The sequence below is a fragment of the Vollenhovia emeryi genome, unplaced genomic scaffold, assembly GCF_000949405.1.
Source record: "Vollenhovia emeryi isolate VEMERY1.0 unplaced genomic scaffold, V.emery_V1.0 DF939319.1, whole genome shotgun sequence".
In the NCBI taxonomy this organism is placed as follows: Eukaryota; Metazoa; Arthropoda; class Insecta; order Hymenoptera; family Formicidae; genus Vollenhovia; species Vollenhovia emeryi.
In genome coordinates this window covers 95,021-101,020 of record NW_011967047.1, presented here as the reverse complement: position 1 = coordinate 101,020, position 6,000 = coordinate 95,021, and the positions used below count along the sequence as shown (strand labels likewise).

The window sequence follows — 6,000 nt, the reverse complement described above, 5'->3', positions numbered from 1 at the left end:
TTAATAAACAACTCTACAGTAAACGTCAAAGTTAGTCAAATTATGCAAGAAAACACATGATTTGACACTGCCGAAAGGAGTGGAAAATGTCTTTCTACGATTAGAATTCCTCGCTAATCTTAGTTTTCGGAGCTTTTTGGGGGTTTCACGAATAGGTCACACGTAACAGAACTAGCGTAAAAGAAATAATTACGAAAATCCACGCAAGAATAAATTGTGTTGTCAATCTGTCAGTTTTCACGCCTAATACTTCAGCCGGCGACAGGATAGGGTTCTTATTCCTACCGCTAGCGACTATGTCGCCACCGTCATCGCGGAGTTCTCGGCTCAGGGACCAGGAGCCTTAAGATGTAAAGAATCACAAAGCCGTATTAGCATATTAATATATTATTGAAAACGATCCTGAAATAAAAATGGACTATGTGAATACGGGCCTTTTTTGGCAATCACGCGCAGTAAATGTGAGCCACAATTGTTTTAACGATCGTCGACGTGTCGACGCAGGACTCGCGACACTCGCCTGACTCGCCTTCGAGAAGGGACACGCGCCGGTCGGTCCTGCGAGTCGTAAGTTTACGCGTACTTTGATTGAGATTATTATATATGTTGTTAGTCAGAAGTCAGAACTATATCGTCGTGTCGACGCAGGACTCGTGTCTACGGTTAAGAGTCCAGTGTAACTGTGTCAAACAAAATATACACGTGTGTAAGTTAATATCAAAACGTGTGTTATATGTGTGTATTAATATACACAGTAGAATAAGCGTTATAAAATGTACATATGTCGTACAATGTACAATAAATAATAATTGCAGAGTAAATATTTCAAATGTTTTAATGAGCATTGTTGCTTTACCTAATTTTAATTGTTGGCGTAACTAATAATTTTGCTATAATAGGATTTATTAATACACCTAATTTTCTTTTATGTAACAGCAAAAAAATTAGTTATATGTACCAAGCTATCTTTTCCATTGGTTGTAGTAAAGAATCATCTTTGCTCCACTAACAAATCTACCGTGCTGTAACATCAAATTTTATTAGATATAATTACTAATCCTATGCAGCTTTGCGATTTGATTACTGCAACATAGCAAACTGGCTGTCCGTATATTACGGCGGTAAATTTGCTAGACTAGCAGGGTTTTTGGTTGTCATAGCAAATCTTTTTTTTCCGTGTAAGATTTCATTGTTTAGCTCATTTAACAATTCAAGTATCGTGTTGGCCAGCTGAGGTCCCAACCGAGGTCAGCTGTAAATTAAGTAGCTCAATAATTGCGACCTGAATTTTTGTAAAAACTTTAAGTATTGCGAAAAGGATGTTCCGACTATGCGGCACATCAGATAGCGGTCAGCACATCGTCGCCTTGATTATCGCGTGACGACCGATTATGATGGAAAGTTGCGCATCGGGTAAGAAAAGTACGGCGAGCTAACAAGCATAACCGCCTTGTGCCGATTCGCGCTTTTGCAATTGGATTTTGAAACGGTTTCCCGATCGCGATTCATGACACGCGCTCAACGCCGGTGGTATCGAAAAGCACGTTGGCCGGATGTAACATTGTAGCCGTTCCGCGAGTACCTCTCATGCGTAGATGTTAATGCAGTTATTGTATTGGAGTGTAGATACGTAAAAGGATTGTTGATTCGCATCACTCTAGAGTCGGTAAAGTTAATCGAGCATTTAGCGTCGCGAGTGGGATTCAGTTTTGCATTGAATTGCATTTCGGTCGCACGACTCTTGCCACTTTCACGATCGATCGATCATTACCAAACTCCTCGGAATTATATTATATTATTGGAGATACGTCAAAGGAGGTGATTCACATCATTGTTAAAACATTATAACGTTGTTTTACAATTATTACAGAATATACATAAGAGCATGCTCGTAAATTAACGAATTAATCTTATAAGATTTGCTTCCATATTATGCGATTGCAAAATTGCATCCTACTCATAAATATAAAATTATTCGGCATTTAAATAACTGTTACCCGAACAGTTCGCTCCGGACATTTTTCAATATGCTTCAGTATCTTAATTCTATTCTCAATGCGAGTTCTAGAGTCGGTAAAGTTAATCGAGCATTTAGCGTCGCGAGTGGGATTCCGTTTTGCATTGAATTGCATTTCGGTCGCACGACTCTTGCCACTTTCACGATCGACCGATCGTTACCAGAACCTCGGAATTATATTATACAATATTATTGGAGATACGTAAAAGGACAGATGATTCGCATCATTGTTAAAGCATTATAGCGTTGTTTTACAACGATTACAGAATATACATAAGAGCATGCTCGTAATTTAACGGATTGATCGTAGAAGATTTGATTCCACATTATGCGATTGCAAAATTGCATCCTATTCATAAATATGAAATTATTTGACATTTAAATAACTGTTATGCGAACAGTTCGCTCCGGATATTTTTCAACATGCTTCAGTATCTTAATTCTTTTCTCAATGCGCGTTCTATAGTCGGTAAAGTTAATCGAGCATTTAGCGTCGCGAGTGGAATTCCGTTTTGCATTGAATTGCATTTCGGTCGCACGACTCTTGCCACTTTCACGATCGATCGATCGAACGTTACCAAATTCCTCGGAGTACGTTACACCCGTTGTCGGGTGTTCGGCGAGGCACACGATCGCAACAATCGCGCGCGATCACGCCGCGATTCGCGAAGTGACGGGTTTCTAAACTCGATGGAATTTCTTTTCGAGATGCAGAATCGGCCGTGATTTCACGAGCCGCGATCGTCAGCATTATGGGTGCCGACATAATGGCTCGTTCGTATTCCTGGCGTGACTTCCTCGCCTTTTCCGCCGGCGGCGCGCCATGTAATTGGGTTACGAGAACGATCGTGTACATTGTTCCGATTACTCCTCCCTGGCAGTCCCTCGACACTATCCTGTTCCACCAACGTCGTGTTAGCAACGCTTTGTACTTTGAACGTGGCTCTATTTTTCGTTGCTTACCTCACCCAAGGTCCGTCATAAATTTTCCGTTCTTATCAGCAATTGCATTGTCCGCAGCCGCCGATATTCGCGCAATACGCATGTAAAATACTCGTGGAAAAAGACCGGCAACGGTCTCGCTGTTGCGAAATACGTCTCTCGATATAGTTTCGTAATGTAACGTAAAATCGGTCACCACCAGGAGTAATCGGTTCCCAAAGACACGGTACAGCGACGTCTTGCCGAAATAGTCAGACGGGCGCAATTTTCATCGCCATTTTAATATAAATAATCGGCGGCTTCAATGGACGCACCCGGGATTAAACAGTGTCGTGTAATTACCCGATGCTCCATATACACGCCCGCTCGTCGTGCAGGACCGAGACGCGCGCGGATCGTTCAATAATAAATCGCCAATAATTCTGTTCCAGTTCCGTCAAGATGACCCAAATAATGCGCTTTTCGACCGTCGCGGCAATAATCGGTGACAATTATGACAGCGTGTGGGTAGCAATGGGGGTTATTGGGCCGCGTAAGAGGTAAAAGAAAGAAAGGAGGAAAAGGGGGAGGGCACGAGAGATGGCTACGTTTTTGGATAATGACCCGCGCGCTCGGGCGCGCATCCTGAAACGGATAATTGAAGTGGGTGCAACGTGATTAATTAACGTCCACGCATAACCGACGCCGTTGCGCCGTCGGCCGGCCGGCCGGCCTTTATATCTCGCTGATCGCTCGCCCGACGTTTCGCATCGCTGTGAGGCTGATTAATTAAGTAACAACTGTCCGTCGGATCATCGACGGACCTTTATTGCGCTCTGAAACTGTCTGCGCTACGCGTAATACTTCGCCACCGCCGTCGAGAGAAAGTTTAGTCTTTCACGAAAAGGAAAAAAAAACGTCCGCGGAACGCCGATTTCTTTCGCAATAAATTTTCCACGACACGGACCGGCCGAGGGCCAACGTGTTATTATCGCACTAAGTTGTGACTCGTCGCGTAACGTCGATAGCGTAACATTTACGATCGTTCGACTCGTTTAATTGCTATACCGAATTTCACGTAATCGCGTTTAATTATGGAGCTTATGGAACCGCGCGAGCTGCCGGATCGTAGCCTCCTTTTTATCTCGCGAATATTTGCGCACCTACATGCGACGCGATTGCTCTCGACGCTGAGCTTATACTTTCACTTTGCGTTATCTCTAAACAAAATTATGATCGCGAGACAATAAGAATTAATATATGATAGAACAAAATTAGTCAATTTAATTGATTAAATCTACTCTAGCCGATCTTCGACGAAGAACAAATAAAGATGTTTACGAGACCACGCAATATCGCTTGTGAAAGTTTCGAGAAATCACCGGAAAACCGTCGATTCAAGGGCCAAGATCGCAACAAGTGCTATCAATATCCGTTGTTAGGGGACGGAAGCGAGAAATCCGCTAATATGCTGCTGCGCCATCAACTGATAAGAAAAGACATCGGTACGCACTTAGTAGCGGGTATTCAAGTTTCACTCGCTGTATAGAATGTTAATCGACTCTCCATCATCCATCTTACCGGGTAGTGTACGACTCTAATTGCGGAACTTATTTAGAGAAGCGGCGGCCTCCGCCACGTTAAGTTAATGGCCACACTCAAATCAACCCATTATATAATGCCGGCGAGAGCTCGCCAATTAACAAGGCAGCAGGTGTCAAGAGGAAAATAATTATCGCTATCATAGTGCACTTACAACCGCGCTATTATTGTACTTTACGCGCCGTGCTCGGTCGGTCATGAAGATTTGTATCGGTTTGCGAAACGTTGAAAAGACGCCCAGCAGACGGCGCCACGAGATTAGCCGATCGACTTACCGATCATAGATCATTCGTCTAACGATCGAATATTTTACCGATTTATTGAGAACTGCTACTAATCTTAAACTATTTCATATAATTGACATATTGTTTCAAAATATCCAAAAGGCAATTAATTAATGCACGTTTAATATTAGAGGTACAGAGCAAATACGAAAAGAAATCTGTTACCGGCTGAGTGGAAGATGATTTTAGGATTTGTAGTTTAGTAGATAATATAGTAAACTGTTGCATTTTATACTTGCAATTACAGTTATTAAAAATTATTATTTGAGGTAAATTTCCAACGGGCTTAATATTTATCGATTTCAGAAACATACATATTGAAAATGGTTTTTTAGTTAAAACAAATGTCAAATTAAAATACAACAAACCTTTACACTTTATCAAAATATATTTGACATATATTTTTGTATTCTGAGGGGTTGATTGAAGTCTGTTTCTGTTAATGGCTTACGTGTGGAATGTGTGATATGTGCCACTAACTTAATTTGGAAAGTTAACTAAGTTGCTTATGATAATTGCTGATCCTTAGTTTTTCTCACCTTTTTACTTTATCATTCGAAACAATAAAACAATATTAAATTCATAGGCAAAGCATATAAAAAAGTTCAATTGTGATAGTTTTCTCACAAATTACATACACATGTTCAACTAAACATATTCACGCTGCTTTTTTCTAAGGATGAATTTGTATGTATGTATATCAGACAATTTATACACTATAAAACAGTACGAATAAATCTCCGGAGCAAAATCACATAGCTTTGTTACTTGTTAAAAATCATACTGACCTTATTTTATAAATGTCCATCTTTAATCTTATGCTGACGCTATACATATCTCGTAAATCCTCCGAGAAATCATGATAAACGAATGACTAGACAAAAAGCAGCATCTTGAAAAGTATATGCGACTTCCATGAACGAACCGGCCGAAGATAAATCGCAAACATTCCCCGCGGAAACGAGTGTACAGCCACACTGAATATCTTCATTATTTCACGCCATTCTCTTCTTCGCGTATTTCAAGAACGCGCTTTCTGACCATATTAAGTCTACAGGTGCGAGAGAAATAATCATTTTCGCCTCCGTCTTTTTCGGCGTCGTCACGACTCCTTTCGCGTTATTTCTTCATTTCGCTGGCAGATAAATAAAAAAAAAGGAGGAAGTGCGCACACTT

The 6,000-nt window shown here is 41.0% G+C and overlaps 1 protein-coding gene across 2 annotated transcripts in view; it reads right to left on the bottom strand.

The window, feature by feature from the left end:
- Positions 1 to 6,000, bottom strand: part of LOC105558695 (puratrophin-1-like) — a 131,757-nt gene that overhangs the window by 54,278 nt on the left and 71,479 nt on the right. The window lies entirely within an intron of this gene.